Source organism: Macaca mulatta, chromosome 2 (genome assembly GCF_049350105.2).
Source record: "Macaca mulatta isolate MMU2019108-1 chromosome 2, T2T-MMU8v2.0, whole genome shotgun sequence".
NCBI classification, from domain to species: Eukaryota; Metazoa; Chordata; class Mammalia; order Primates; family Cercopithecidae; genus Macaca; species Macaca mulatta.
Window position 1 is genome coordinate 54,324,155 of NC_133407.1, and position 16,813 is coordinate 54,340,967.

Sequence of the window (16,813 nt, forward strand, 5' to 3'; positions counted from 1 at the left end):
CATCTAGGTTTATGTAATTATAATCTATGATGTGTGTACAACAGTGAAATCACCTAAGGATGTATTTATCAGAATGTGTCTCCATTGTTAAACAACACATAGCTGCATCACTGTGTTAAAGACTTTACAAATATTATCTGATTTAATCCTTACAGTGCTGTTTTACTGATAAGGTGGGGAGGAGGGGCACTCCTGACATTGAGAGGCTTTTTTCCCTACTCCTTTCCCCTTTTCCTGTCCACTTGTATTCTGTTTAAACATGTTAGCAATAATTAATAATCATTTGTTTTTAGATAACTTTTTCTCAAAGTAAATGTACATGGTACTAGATAAAACATTTTTATAGCCGGGGAATTTTAAATAGTATCCTAAAAATACATGGTTGAAGAGGATGGAAGATTGAAGGACATGGTGATGGTGACTGGGTGGCTTGGTGGAAGGGCAGGGAGTGGATATACCTATAGTGAGGCTGGGCTGATTGGAATCCTGTGGGCTGCAGGAGCCACCCATGGTGAATGGAGTGAAGGCGTCCTCCCTGTGCTCAGAGGATTCAAGGCTCCTGAGTAGATAAGCTGGGTGGCCTTGCTCAGGATAGTCACACCCTCTGTACCTGCTTCAGCTGTGAAGTAGGCAAATTATACTTCTTTCTCTGCACTCTACCCACTTCCCCTGAGTCTTCATGCTTTGAGTATCTTGGAATCTCCCCGCTTTTTTTTTTTTTTTTTTTTTTTTTTTTTTTTTTTTGGAGATAGGGTCTCACTCTCTCGCCCAGACTGGAGTGCAGTGGCCTAATCTCAGCTCACTGCAACCTCCACCTCCCAGGCTCAAGCGATTCTCCTGCCTTAGCTGCCTCAGTAGCTGGGATTACAGTCATGTACCACTACTGCCTGGCTAACTTTTGTATTTTTAGTGGAGATAAGGGTTTCACCATGTTGGCTAGGCTGGTCTCGAACTCCTGACCTCAAATGATCCACTCACCTTGGCCTCACGAAGTGCTGGGATTACAGGTGTGAGCCACCATGCCTGGCCTCCCCCGCCATTTTTTTTTTTTTTTTTGCCAGACATGGCAATATACAGTTCATTCATATATACCAGTGTGTTAATTGTGTGTGCACAATTGTATGCCTGTTTGTATATATAGTATTCATAAATTTTATCAAAATATAAAATTCATTGCATGTTTACAAATCATAAAATATGCCATTGGTATTTTCTGAGTACATTGTTTTCTTTTTAACTTAATGGCTAGGTTTTTCTTCTAGTGCTAAAACTGATTATCAAGTTTGTATGTTTTAGAAAGATGAATATGCAAACTATTTTTTTTACTAGCGTGATCTTTGATTCATTTTCTCCATAGGATTGATTGTCCTTGGTTAAAAAGAATATATATAGACAGGATGGATTGCATGGGCTTGGTTGAATAAGCTGATGTTGTGGGTCTGTGCTAATTCTCCTGAATGTAATTTAATTTATAATATTTAAAGAATTGTAAGTAATTTAGTTGATTAGTCATAGACTATAAATAAGTAGCATATGAACTCAAATATTTGCTATGCATAGGACATATATTTTTGTGATTTACAATTTAAAGGCATTTTATTTTATTAGGTGTTAACTTACCCTAATAATGACAAAGATAAAAGCTTTTGCCTATATAAGTGTATGTACAAGTAAATGCAACTGTGTATCTGTACATATATACAATTGCAAACAAAAACATACTGACCTAAGTATTATTCTAATTGATTTTGTAGTTTTGAGAAGCAATTTTAATACATATTTACGAGCTTTTGAAATGTTTGTCCTGGATGGCTACCTTTTAAACATTTTCTTTGATATCTCTTCATCACATATATTTTGACAGCCACTATTGAAAATCCTAAATAATCATAAATGATATTTCAGTATTGGATCCCCATATTAGCATAGGGAAATATATTCATATGCCAATTACAGTTGTCAAACAAAAAGTAACCCACTGAGAAAAATGTGAGTGGCAATGGTTCAGTGTTCCTTAGCTTTGTTGCTGTCCAGCTCAGAAATCTTTTCTGTTCCCATGCACCATTCACATAAACGCAAGTCATTTCATGGAAAAGCTGTTTCCTTACCTGCGTCTAGGCCTTCATCTGTGAGAGTCACGCTTCACTCATTTTGAAATACCTCTCAGTGCAGGCTCCAAGGTGACACTGTTACAGAGTTCTTGCTCATCTTCAACTGTGGATGAAAATCAGGAACTTGACAGAAACCACAGATAGTGGGTCCGTCTGCTGCTGTGGTCAGATAGAATTTGTTGAAGACTGGGACGTGGAAACAAAGAGGAAGGAAGAGACGTTTTAATCTCTGTGGGTGTCAGGCTGACTTCTGAGCTAGTTCCTTTCCTCCAGTAATGCAAAAACAGTCCTGCTTTTTTATTTCTCCTCCTACTTTTCCCCACATCCTTACATCATCTGATGCACAGCCAGTCAACAACCTGTTTTCTAACCTTTGCCATTGTCAAATTCAACATGTGGTGTGAGGTGGAGAACTGATGTGTAAGATATGGTTCTTTCTGAAGCACCCTCACAGAAAATTGTCAGCACCTTCACAGTATAACTCGCAGAGATGGGTAGTTGGAGCTACCTGGAAATGCGGAATTAACAGAATAAAGAAGTATTTTGACACCAGTGTCTACATCTTCTAGATAAGAGGAGTTGCATTGTCATTTTTCCCACATGAATTTTCCCGTATTTGAACATTACTGATAAATAGATCACAAGTAGAACTTCAGATAAACTCCTCGCGTGTTAACATTTTGGTGTTTGTGCTGTCTGTGTTACTATTTTGAAAGTCTTCATATTTTTTGTTCCTTTCAGGCTCTGTAGTATAATTGGTGATGTCCTGCAGTGCTCCACAGTCTTTCCCATTGACTATTAGTGCCATTAGATTTGGAAGTTCTCAGAAGATGGCTACAGAGTCCTCTTCAAAGTGTGAAACTCAGAACCAGAAAGAAAGAAAACAAGGGGCTGAAAAGCTTACCTTATAAGGCTCCTGCATTTGAAGTGTATTTACTTAGGCTGTTCCATTGCTAAATTATGAGTAACAGCTAGTAAAGTTCAGCTTGCCTTAAAAACATAACTATACATTTACAGTTATAATAATTATAACTGGCTTATGACATGCCAGTTACTATTCTAGTTGCTTTATACGTACTTGATATGTAGGAGGCAGTGTTCTGAACATTGGAGATGGAGTAGTGACTAAACACATACCCAAAGAGTTATTTCCCTCTTGAAGAGTATTTTCTTATTTTCTGCCTCACAGACTTACTAGTCACTATTTATCCTTGGCAAATACCTGTGAGACACAGAGCTTGTTTAGAGAAGTTCCCTGTGTCTCCCTGCCAGAGGGACTCTTCTTCAGACCTCTAGAGGGCCCCAATAGTCCTCACTGATGCTTTGATTGAAGGGCTAAGAATACTTTTGTGCATAGAGAGGCTTGTTAGCTTCAGCTGCAGTGAGATCTGGTGGGTAAATAAGCTTAAGGACAATGGGACGTGAGGAGGAGCCGCTAGAGCCTGGTTATTACCAGGGCGCATTGCAGAGTCCTCCACTTGTAAACATTTTTCTGATCATATGGATGGTTTGGCATGAACAATATCTCTAAGCTGAGACTCTCAAGACTTCCCTGATTTATTGCAGGAGATGCTGTTTACTCTGACAGTCTCAAAAACACCTATTAATTGTTCCAGGTCCCTTTTGTGCTTCTTGACTTCCCCGTGGGGTGTTCCACATACATGTTATTGAGTATGACTGGGGAGAACATTATGTTTTTGACTGGAGCTCCTTGCTTTCCTCTTAATGCCGGGAGTTGCTAAGTCCAAGGCCAAAAGGATATTCCTACAGGTGGTCCCCTCGTGGCAGGTGGTACAAATGGGTTGGACTCTATGTAAGACACTTGGGAGTAGAGGGATTATGGAGAAGTGGAGAGCTAAAGGGCCCACCGAGGGGGTCAGCTGTGTCTGGAAGCTTGCCAGAGTCATGGGCTGCATCTTGGGATGACCCAGTGTCTTCAGAACATGAAACGCTGATTTACATGTGCTGTTCTAAACACTCTATGTTTTAACTTGATTACTCACAATGACCCCATGAGTAAAGTAGGTCTGTCTACTTCCTCTTCCTCATCTTTTTCTCAAGGAAACTGAGGCATGGAGATGTTACATCAGGTCGCTGGAGCTGGGATTTAAACCCTGGCAGAGCCTGGAGCCTGTGCACTGCTACTGCCCTTATATGTCTCCTCTGATTTCATTTGTTGGTGTCTAAATCGAATACCTTACAAATCAGTGTAGACCTAATATCCTGTGGGCTAAAATAAAACCTGACTGTGCACTGTATTTGACTTGTGAGCAGTCAGCTTGTGACCTCTGTTCAGTGGTGGTATTGGCACGTAGCAGGACAAGGATGATGAGGGGTGGGGAGGGGGCAGACAGCCAGGCACTTGAAAGGAAAGCTCATCTGCAAAGATTGGATCAAGTCTCAAATGCACATACTCATACACTTGATTGAAGCGTACTCTCTCCCTGCTAGATCCTTTCACAGCCAAAACACCTGGCAACCCTTGGAGAAGTAACTATTCCTTTTTTTACAGGTAAGAAAATAGAGCCTCAGAAAATTTAACTCAGAGTTGTCTAAGCTAGAAAGTGGCGAGACTAAACTTTGAAGTAGTCTTTAGGTTGTGCTGGACATTTTGTGGATATGCTTAAATCACAGTTTAGCTTGTACACATTTTCCTTTATTTGAATTGGAAGTAAGTATTAATGTTTGAAAAAGTATTTTAGCCTGACAGTATTTATTCTGTCTTCGTATGTTTTTGAAATTAGATATTTTAGGCTGGGCGCAGTGGCTCATGCCTGTAATCTCAGCACTTTGGGAGGCCAAGACAGGCAGGTCACAAGGTCAGGAGCTCCAGACCAGCCTGACCAACATGTTGAAATCCTATCTCTACTAAAAATACAAAAATGAAATAAAATAAAATAAAAAAAATTAGCTGGGTGTGGTGGAGTGCGCCTGTGATCCCAGCTGCACAGGAGGCTGAGGCAGGAGAATCACTTGAACCTGGGAGGTGGAGGTTGCAGTGAGCTGAGATCACGCCACTGTACTTCAGCCTGGGCAACAGAGTGAGACTCCATCCCAAAAAAAAAAAAAAAAATTTATTATAACTTTTAGCAACACAGATAACGACTCTTTTCAACACTAGACACCACAGCATAGCCAATAACAACATTATAATTAAAATAATAGAGGGCTTGGTCCTTGCATGAAGAATCTTTTAAAAAACAAAATCTAAAATAGTCAATATTTTCCTTTTATCTGTGGTGTTTTGATTTATACTAAATAGTTCTGAATTCCCATTTCCTTTTGTGGAATCCTTAGATTAAAATATTGTGGATTTCCTCCTGACTAATCTTTTTCTCAGAGCCCTCAACATACCCCTGATATGACAACCACCCCAGCCCACCCCATGTGCCCACACATTGTCTGATACCATTTCCAGGCAGGACCCTGCCTTATTAGTAATAGGACTGGTTATATATAAACATCCCTTGTGTATTCATACTACAAATAGAGTGAGTTTAACACACGTAATCCCCAAATATGTCTGTAACTGTTTCCAGTCAGTTTCTATCCAGCCCGTCATCAACAGATCATAAATAACTGGCTGGCTCACATGTTGATTCCGTAAATGTCCTATTTTGCTCCTTACCCCAGAATTCAGCTATGCATAATTGTTACCATATGTCTTTTGAAATCATTTTTCTTTAAAATAAGTACGGAGACAACTTCACTGTTACTGCCCTTCCCCTGCCTGTCTCTGGTTGCTTTATTGAGCATAGTGAATAAGACACCAGCGCACCCGGCCTCGTCCCCACTTGCTCCCTTGGAGACTTGTTCGTGTGAGCCCTGTATAGACCTTATTCTTTTTTGTAGCTTTGTAGTATTCCATAATTTGTTTAGTTAGTACCTATTGATGGATTTTCAGATAAATATGAACATTTTCAATGAATTTATTTTAACCATAGCAGATATTTACTGGGTTATATAATTTAGTTTTTTTTTTTTTTTTTGCTGGCAAGTGATTTATAATTGTGTGTGTATTTTGTATGTGTTGGGGGGCATGGCTGCCGAAAGGATCTCACTGGATGTTGATAAAAGGATATTGAGATAAGAATACAGAGGATTTTGGTAAAGGCCTAATGTAAACATTTTATGAAAGTACAGTGTACAAGGATGTTTAAAGGAAGCATATTTGGAAATTGTCCTCTATAGGATCTCTGAAGGAACTGACATCCAAAATGCTTCTTGCTGGATGGCTCTTTTACTTGTAGAATGGGGGTGAAAGTCAACTTAATACTGTATTAAAAGAACGATGTGAGCCGAGGTTTAATGTTAGGAAAACCAGCAACGGTGGAGCAGTGCGTAATGTGGGAGATCCGAAATGTCATGCTCAGGACTTCATAATTTAGTGTGCCATAAAGTTTTTGAGCTTTGTAGTAAAGTAATTGAAAAAGTGCATTGAAAAAGTGTAATCTTATGGGAAAACATCAAATGCAGACATGCCTTTTTCTCTATGTGAAGCATTCAGTTCTACCAGCTTGTTGATTTAGAGTAGTGGAGAAAGGGGGCAGAAATTATATCATTAAGTTGTGATTTAAGTCACTGCATTATAAAATAATGCCTTTTTGTTAAACCTCTTGCAATGAGTGACAGGACATGGGACGTCATTGGCAATTGTGCACTTGCCTTCATCTCATAATTACAATGGAGAAACAAATGCCTGGTACAATATCACCCCCTTCTGGTAGATTGAAAGAAGTAACAGTTTTGAAAAAATTAATAGGTGCCTATATTTTATAGGCAGTTCACAAAACCTCACTTTGGTATGGATACTAACATTGAGTCATGGTTGATTGTCTAATCCCAATTAGTTGAAGTGTGCAAACAGATTTTCTGTATTGCTAGCAATAGATTGGGTTTAATTCTTGAAAATCAGAAGAACTGAATCTCGGTTGATAATAGCAAAGAATCAGAATTTAGAACTTTGTTACAAAAACAAAAACGTTTGTGTGTGTATTTTCTCTTTTCAGTATTTTTTTTTTGGAAAGATGCTGAGGAAGCAGAGGAAAGCATTTTCTTTTTCACCTTCAGGTCTTACAAATGTGTCATCTCTCATTATCTTCCTTTTGTTCCCATTTGCTTGCAAGACTCACCACATCTTTGGACATGCCCCTAATACCTCAGTGTTGTCATTACTCTTCTTATGTGGCCTGTGTTTCTGTATCATGCGTAGCCATCCTTGCTGGCTTCATTTTGTACCCGTGGTGTTCAGTACCATAGTAGGTACTCAGAAGTATTTGTTAATTGAGTATCTGTAACCGGAATGTGGGGAAGACAGAGAATATTCCCCAACTCTGTGCTCTAGTTCTGCAAGTAAAGATAAACGAGACAATGGAAATTATCTGAGAACAATGACTCTGAATATTTTAAATAATATCCCAAGTGTGTTAAATCATCTAATCACTTGTAGTTGTACACTTTTGAACACCTTTTGTGGGGTTTTTTTGTGTCTGAATCCCTGAGCTGCATAATGATTCAACTTAGGACAAGTAACTAAGAGGATGACATGCTGCTTTATCAGACAGTTTATTTACTCAGCACCCTAACTGCTCAGCTTTTTAATGCAGTGATAGGACAAGTTAGGAAAACAAGGCCTTGGAAAGTCCCCGAGTGAGCTGGAATGAAACTTAAGGAATGTAGGAACATACTTCGTTTTTGTCAGATAAACTTTCCCACAGCTGTTCTGATAAACATTGCTGCTTGTTCATCCTGCCACTATGTGTGGGAGGAGCATGGCCTCAGCAAGTTTAAGGAAAGATTTGTGGTATTGACTTTTCAGGGAACTTGACTGAGGGTTAATTGAAGTCAAAGGAAGTGCAGTGGGTGATCACACGTACAGTTTTGTTTGTTTGGTTTTTTTCTACCCAAAGAATAAGCCACACCTGAAATTATGTAGAACAGTCATCTCTGGCCAGCAAATGATTTTAGCTAGGCACACTTATTTTTAGTTCTGGGTTGTGGGAGGGTTGTGTGGTTATCTTGGTAATTTAATTTCCTTGGTGGCCTGACTAGAACTGTGGTTTTAGGCAATTAATGCTGTAGAGAGCTGAATATCTTTATAATTAATAATTCGAGCACAACAGTTATTCTTATGCTGTTATGTATGGACCAGTTAGTTTAATCAGAATGAAGAATCAGTGAGGCCTTTTTTTTTTTTTGAGACAGTTTTCGCTCTTGTTGCCCAGGCTGGAATGCAATGGCGTGATCTCGGCTCACTGCAACCTCCACCTCCCGGATTCAAGTGATTCTCCTGCCTCAGCCTCCCGAGTAGCTGGGATTACAGGCATGTGCCACTACGCCTGGCTAATTTTGTAGTTTGGTAGCAACAGGGTTTCTCCATGTTGGTCAGGCTGGTCTCAAACTCCCGACCTCCGGTGATTCGCTTACCTTGGCCTCCCAAAGTGCTGGAATTACAGGCGTGAGCCACTGTACCCAGCCCAAATTTTTATATGTAGTCTTTGAATGAGTCATTTAAGGAACAGCTATGCTAGTTCACTTGTCTGATTCTCAGTGGTCATGAGGTAGTGTGCTGTGGTCTGAATGTTTGTGTCCCTCTAATATTTATGTGTTGATAAAAAGAAATGAATTAATGGCATTTGCAGTAACCTGGATGGAGTTAGAGATCATTATTCTAAATGAAGTAACTCAGGAATGGAAAACCAAGCATCATATGTCCTCACTTATAAGTGGGAGCTTACCTATGAGGATGCAAAGGCATAAGAATAATACAGTGGACTTTGGGAACTCAGGGGGAAGGATGGGAGGGAGCGAGGGATAAAAGACTACACATTGGGTACATTGTACACTGCTCGGGTGATGGGTGCACCAAAATCTCAAAAATCACCACTAAAGAACTTCTCCATGTAACCAAGCACCACCTGTTCCCCAAAAACCTATTGAAATAAAAAAAATAATAAAAGAAAAAATATGTTGAAATCGAATCCCCAATGTGTTGGTATTAAGAGGTGGGGCCTTTGGGAGGTGACTAGGCCATGAGGTAGAGCCCTTGTGGATGGGATCAGTGGTTGTATAAAAGAGGCCCTTTGGCCTTCCACCATGTAAGGACACAGGGCACCATCCATGAGGAATAAGTCCTCACCTCACACGGAATCTGTTGGCTCCTTGATCTTAGACTTAGCAGCTTTCAGTACTGTGAGCAAGACATTTCTGCTGTTTATAAATTACCCAGTTTAAAGTATTTTTTTACAGCAGCAGGAATGAGCTAAGAGAGGTGAGCTGTGTGACGGTGTGTGGTTACACGTTTGTGACTTAATTATGATAGAAGGATTTATTCAGAGCCCACCTTCTACTTGATTGGGCTTTGCAATCATCAGTCTCTCTCAGAAGAATCACAGACTTCCTGTGACCCCGCTGTTGTAGTTAGAGTACTCTGTGCCCTCACCTAGCTCTACCTCCTGATCAGCTTTTCATGTAGTTGTGGTCTGCAGGGAGACCGGTGCCTTGGAAAGGCAAATGTGGTGTCTGTCTCTAAAGGTCTTTTGAAATCAATACAGAACATAAATTTTGTACCTACCAGTCAATAGTATTAGGAAAGATTTCTGATAGTTTTGTTTTGGAGTAGAGAAAAAATATAAATTAGAATTTAGATTATTTATTCCTTCTGCAAGCAAAAGCAATCAAATATTCACCTTGGGTGGACTGTGTTCCTTCTTGTGGTATTAAGCAAAACTTCAAGCAACAGGCGCTAACTCAGAAAACTGTTCTCCATGCTCCTAGAAAGTATCCATGAGAGATTTTTGTTGAATAGCTGCTAATCCAGCATCCAGGGGTTCCCAGTTTGTGTTAGCTCCATGGAAGAAGCTTCACAGCAGGGGGAGCTTCTCATTGATGAAATGGCTGGATTCATGGAGTTCTTTTTCCTTATCTTAAGCTGCTTGTTTTACTAGGTAATGCTGTCCTAACATAGACATATTTTCCTATGTATTGTGAACATAGGGGCATATATTCTTGTTTGCCCACACAGTCCCGGTTGAAACCTGCTGTGCCAGCTCAGTGAGTAACACTTTCACTCTCGAAAGTGTCCTGGTTTTGACAATAAATTACATGAGCCATTCTATTTTATAATTATAAGTGAATAAAATGACTGAAAGTGTATGATTGATTGACTGGCTTAAACTAATATTCTCTTAGATATTATCTGTTATACTTATTAAGCAGTTTTTTCAGGCTTTAGTTGAGAGGGCTTCCCAGCTTCAACCCTAGCCTTAGAAAATTACTTCTTCCTCTCTAATTAGGGGCAATGCTAGTACTTCCTTATGGGTTTGTTTTGGGGATTAAATGGGTTAATACAAGTCGGGTGCTGATATGTAGGGAGTGCTCAACAGACATTAGGTATTTTAATGTTATTAAAAAATTATCATTCAGTGTTAAAAGTTCTAGAAAAGAGTATGCAAAAGACTGGGAAGGAGCAGAAAAATCAAGGCCTCAAGTAGTATTGCCATCAATGTAAATCATGGCAGTTGGTTTATTTTTCCTCTCTCAGTGTGGCACAAAATAAGAGGTGGGGTCCAGGTGGCATCCAGTGGGATGCGCACCTCCAAAATCCTTTCTTATCCATGAGACCAGACATGCTACCATTGGGGTTGAGCTACAGTGGGTATCAGGCCAGGCGGGGCAGAGACCTGCATTGTCTATTTCTGGGGGCGGAGTGGCAGGATTTGGTAGAAGGTTGTTCATGGGAATGAAGAAAAGAGGGCACTCAGATTTTCAGTTCAGGGGGCCTGGGTATATGATGGTATTGTTAAATCAGTTCAGGGGGAAGGGGCCTCCTTGGAGGGGTGGAGACGGAAAGTGTTGCAGTCCTGGTGACAGCATGGACTTTGTAGTCAGACCCCCGAGCTTCAAAACCTGCCGCCATCACTTCACTTCCTAGCTAGATGTGCCTCAGTGTCTTCATCTGTAATAGGACATCTACTATATAAGGTTCTTGTGGCGATTTAAAGGTTTTTTAAAAAGTAAAGCATGTAGGACAGTGACTGATGAGCATTATGTAAGATTTGATCATTATTACTATTTTTAACTTGCCACTTTAGGGGTTTCTATGCAAAGTATATCTATATATCTATAGTACCTTTCAAATAGCATTTGTAGAAAACTTCAAAGCAGACATCTATTGAAGCTTCATAATAAACTTTATAGAAATCATTGCTTTCTTTTCTTTTTTTTTTTTTTTTTAACCATTTTTTTGTGATTAATAGAAGTGGCCAAGAAAAAGTTTACCCTATATTTACTGTTTATTTATTAAGACTCTATCCCTTCCCAAATTTGGTTGGTACCTACTGATATCTAGAGGTCTAGGTTTCTATATTGCTTGAAACCTTGGTCATATTCTTCTGTCTTTCCACAAATGGCTCAGGAATCCCCATCAGGGTTCTCACTGTCAGCATTACTGCCCAGAGAGTATTTGTTGATTTCAGGATATTTTCTTGTTGTCCCTGTGTTCAGTGGCTGGGGCCATGAATGCTTTATAGTATGCAAAGTATGAGGCACAATTCTTACATGGTGAAGAATTGTCCTGTGCTGCTTATGGGAGTGACCCATTAACTTTCCCATGGGTGAAAAGCTTGTTCATCAATATCTGAGCCTATAATTTAAGTCCATTTTACATATAAACGTATTTTGTCTGGTTTAATATACACCAGCCTAATTTTTCCAAGTATGTAGCTACTGTCTACTAAATACTCTTATTTGGAATCTTGTCAAGAATTATTTATTTTGGAAATCCACATCACTAATGGTAATAATGTAAGTTGTGTTTGGGTCACAAATATTTGTATCTGTTAAATTCACATAATTAAATGGATAGATCCAAGCATTTTACCACTTCATGTTGAATGGATGAATGACATTATTTCAAATAGTTGTGCCTAAGCATTTACATGTTACATTACATGTCATTATATATTTTTCTCTCCATTTTTCCTTTGACTTATGATTACGGTTACATATACACTTATAGGCAGGCAGTCCTTGATTTCACAGTTCTGAAATATATTTGAGTTATGATTTAGTTAAATGATACCAGTTTCCCTGCAACAGTCCACATTTTAGTTACCACAGTATATTAGCTGTAAGTAGTTGCATAAAGACCAAACTTAATTGCTAGTTCTCCAGTTCACAGATCATCATGTAAATAACATACAGGAGTGGCCAATCATTTCACTTCTTTCAGAGTCTGTTGGTGATTGGTCACTGCTCATCTGGTATTCAGTTCATGCACAGGTGGCAGCAAAGTGTGTAGTTGTGTTGCCTCCTTGTTTGCCAGTAATAAACCTCATGACATTTTACAAAAAGAGATATTTGAAAGAGAGTGTACCAACAAAAATGAAAGTTCAGGAGAGAAATGAAAAGTGATAATATAGGAAGTGAAATTTGAATCACAGGCATATGTTATTACAAAATAAATAGCTAATCAGGGGAAGGTTAAACCTCTATAATATGCTGTTAGATGAACTTAGTAAAGGCAAAATTTTTAACATCTACAATGAACGGATGAGATATCCCAGAGTAAGTGATGCTGACAAGAAACTTCACAATTAAGGAATTTTTGAAATATTTCATGACATGGAAAGCACAAAGGATAAAATGTTGGAAATTGACTCATACTTACAAAGGAACATGACAATTCTATATAGAAGGTGTAGAAAAAGATACTCACGCTGTATTTATAAGTTATATACCGAGAGGAAGTCAAGAACTATTCAAAGACGTATGATATGGTTCAGGCTTTTTGAAAAATACGTAGAGGTAATTCATCGTTGGGTAATTGACAGATGGCTTTCTATGTTATGAAAGATATTTTGCTTTAGGCTAGCAGTAACCATCTTAAGCATTGGATATAACTTTTTAAGACTGTTTAAAAACTATCATGGGTTAAGGGGCTGATTTACATTCTTTATGCTAAACTTGTTAGCCTCAGTTATATGTGCTGTGTGTTTGTCTGCATATGTATTTATGTAAATGTGTCCAGAATGTTGGAAAGCCTTGCATGTAACATTTAAACCTATACCTAGACTTGGAGACTCTGGGAAACCTGGTATCTATTTGCAGATTCTTGTTCATTAAATCAATCAGATGTGTGGTTCAATTCTAGGAGTTGCTGGGGAGTCTGCCCCAACTACAACCACTGAATATTCTCGAACACAATTCTTTTTTTTTTTTTTTTTTTAAAGACAAAATCTTGTTCTGTTACCCGGGCTGGAGTGCAGTGGTGCAATCTCGGCTCAATGTAACCTCTGCCTCCCGGGTTTGGGCAATTCTCCTGCTTCAGCCTCCTGAGTAACTGGGATTACAGGTGCACACCACCATGCCTGGCTAGTTTTTGTGTTCTTTTAGTAGAGATGGGTTTCATCACGTTGGCCAGGATGGTCGCGAACTTCTGACTTTGTGATCCGCCTGCCTTGGCCTCCCAGAGTGCTGGGATTACAGGCGTGAGCCACCACTTGCGACCGTACTCTAACATAATTCAAAGAGAAGTTGGCCAGTTTACTTAATTATTAAGAATGTTTGCCTAAATTGAAATAAAAGGAATTTCCAATTTAATTCTGTATCTTGAGTTTCCAACTAAGGAGAAAAAGAGATGTGTGTCTCTAAGGGTGACTTTTTTTTTTTTTTAATCATTTTTATAATTTTAGATGATTTCCTTTCATTGTGGCTTATAAGAAAACTTTAAGAGTATTCAAAATAAAAGTTGCATTCAAAATGACTCTTATGAGTTTCTTGCTAAATTGATGGAAAATTTTATTTAACACTGATAGTGTTACTCCTCCCTGTTCCATTCTAATGATGATTTTGTGTACTTTTGAAACTATAGATAAATTATACATTAAAATTTTTTTTCTATAAGTTAATTTAGAAAGAGCAGTCAATATTCGTAACATTTTCCCATGAAATTCGTGTTATTATAGCCTTGTTAGTTTTTGTTTTTTTACATCTGTAACAAAACTTGACGACATTAATTATTCTTGTCAAGCATTTCCATATTACATTGAACTAGGCAGCTGCACGATACATATTTGTATATATTAGCATTAATAAAGATGTTTAAAGGAAAACTGTAGCAAAGCGCTAGACTGTGTTACTGTGAATTCAAATGCCGTAAATACGACAGAAGTTGAATTTTCTTCACCTGTTTTGTGAGTTTTACCACTAGATGGTGATGGAGGACTGGGGAGTGTGCTGAATTCTGTGTCTACTATGATACTTGTATTATGTTGAAAATCGAAAATGTTTGTGCTTAACTATTTAACTTTAGAAGTCATTTAGGAGTATCCAGAGATTCTTTTATTTATCATGCTGAGCACAATATCTTTTTATATGGTATGTGCTTAGTATTTATGGATTTGTTAATTGGCTTCTTGTGGTGGTTAGTTTGCGGACAGTCTTTATAAGATTTAAATGGTTCCTAAGCTTTATTTCGTCCTTGTTTTCTTGTTTATTTTTTTCTAGTATATCACATTTCCTCATGGTGATCACTACATTTCTTTATGTTTCAGTTGTATTTATTCTCTTCTTTGCATGTGTGCGCGCACACACACACACACACACACAATTTTGACTTGAGTATTTAAATTTATGCATTCCCCTAGGCACCATTCTCTTCAAACTATGGTTGAGAAGCAAAATACTATCATACTGTTTCAAATTGAGGATAAAATATTTATGAATGAATATAACAGTAACACACACATTGGAAGATTCTCTACAAGATCAGTTTCTCTGAATGTCAGTTTTATGAAGAATAGAAACTTTCCTTTTGGAAATTCTCTGAATATGTTTCTTTTCTGCATAAAAGGAAGAATAAATACAGTATTTATTGCCTTCTGGGAGGATTCTGAAATACTGAATGTAATCCAAAGCCCTAAGTAAGAAATTTTGGATTTCAAATTTTAGTTTATTCCCAAAAGCTAGTTTTGAAATAGCAATCAAATGTAATTATTTTCTTCAATATTAATAGAGTATTATGTAGCTTCTGACACTAGCATCATGTATTATTCCCACTGATGTTATTTAGCTCATGTAAATGATTCATTTTTCATTGACCTGGATAAATACTTTTCATTCCACAGCATGGGAATTGGTATGAAATATAAGCAGTGCGATATTGATGGTTTTTGTCATATGACTTTTTTAAAAAATTGGGATGATGATCTCTGTTTTTAAGCCCATGTTTGAAGATATTCCATTGATTTAATAATGCCACATAGGAGAAATAAAGCTACTGTCACATTAAACGTGCCCGGTAACTATATAGCAGTCTAATTTTAGAAATATTAAGGTGGGATTTAAATGTCTTAAAGACCTGTTAGAATTGAAGCCTAAATGAAAGGATTAAATGAGATATGGGATAGAGAAGTACTTACTAAATTTCAAAGTGCTTAATGGAGCCCGTTGATGCTGTTAAAGAGATCATACATTTAATAGCATATATAAACAGGGAAGTAGAGAATATCGTTTTTGAGATTATTGACTGGGAGGGCTGTGGTGTGGTAGAAACAGAGGATGAACAGGATAGGACATGTTGTACTGAAGGTATTTTCCCAGCCACACTATTGCTCCTTTTTTTTTTTGATGGAGTTTTGCTCTTTTGCCCAGACTGGAGTGCAGTGGCGTGATCTTGGCTCACTGCAACCTCCGTCTCCAGGGTTCAAGAGATTCTTCTGCCTCAGCCTTCCGAGTAGCTGGGATTACAGGTGTGTGTCACCATGCCCATCTAATTTTTGTATTTTTAGTAGAGATGGGGTTTCACCATGTTGGCCAGGCTGGTCTCGAGCTCCTGACCTCAGGGGATTCCCCCATCTTGGCCTCCCTAAGTGCTGGGATTACAGGTGTGAGTCACTGAGCACAGCTTACTCCCCCCCCTCCTTTTTTTTTTTGAGATGGATTTTTGCTCTTTTTGCCCAGGCTGGAGTGTAATGGCACGATCTCGGCTCACTGCAACCTCTGCCTCCTGGGTTCAAGCGATTCTCCTACCTCAGCCTCCCGAGTAGCTGGGATTACAGGCATGCGCCACCACGTCCGGCTAATTTTGTATTTTTAGTAGAGACGGGGTTTCTCCATGTTGGTCAGACTGGTCTGCTCCTCCTTTTTATATATATGTAGGGAAGCTGTAATTTACCCATGACTTTCTGGGGAAAGTGCAGAAAAGAATTGGCCTTTCAAACTACCTTTTCTTAATTAGCTGATCTAAAATATGACCATCTTAATCTAGCTAGTGACACACAATTGGGGGCGGGGATAGCTATGCAAATGACCAACTGAGGTATATGTAAATTCGTGCACTTCAGTGTCCATTGCATTTATAGAATTGGAATCTTGATGGACAGATATTTTGATAGAAGTCCTCAGATAATACTTTTAACCCCTTTGCCACTAACTTCTCTGCCAAACCTGACTGACTTAAAGTAAGACACTAGACACTTAGAGTAAGATTCTTTGTAGTCCCTGAATTCTTTTCTTGTACCTAACAATGATAGTCATTGTTGAGCTAAGTTATTCTTGTACTCTCATTTTTGCTTCTTAGAACTTTGCAGTTTACAAGACTCTAAGTATTGTACTGTGTTATTTGTGTGTGTTTGACTGTTAACCATAACGTCTTTTAATCAGCAAACATGCCTTCGCTCCTCCTCTGTTAATGCATCCCC

At 38.5% G+C, this 16,813-nt stretch overlaps 2 protein-coding genes across 4 annotated transcripts in view; one reads left to right on the plus strand and one right to left on the minus strand.

Moving 5' to 3' along the window:
- P2RY14 (purinergic receptor P2Y14) overlaps positions 1-2,363 on the minus strand; it is a 59,988-nt gene extending 57,625 nt beyond the window's left edge. For all 3 annotated transcript variants that reach the window (XM_015131814.3, XM_002802967.4, XM_077991578.1), the window contains exon 1: positions 2,109-2,363. The gene's annotated coding sequence lies outside the window, so the exon portion shown is untranslated. The remainder of the gene's footprint in view (positions 1-2,108) is intronic.
- MED12L (mediator complex subunit 12L) overlaps positions 1-16,813 on the plus strand; it is a 337,419-nt gene that overhangs the window by 181,628 nt on the left and 138,978 nt on the right. The gene's annotated exons all lie outside the window — the stretch shown is intronic.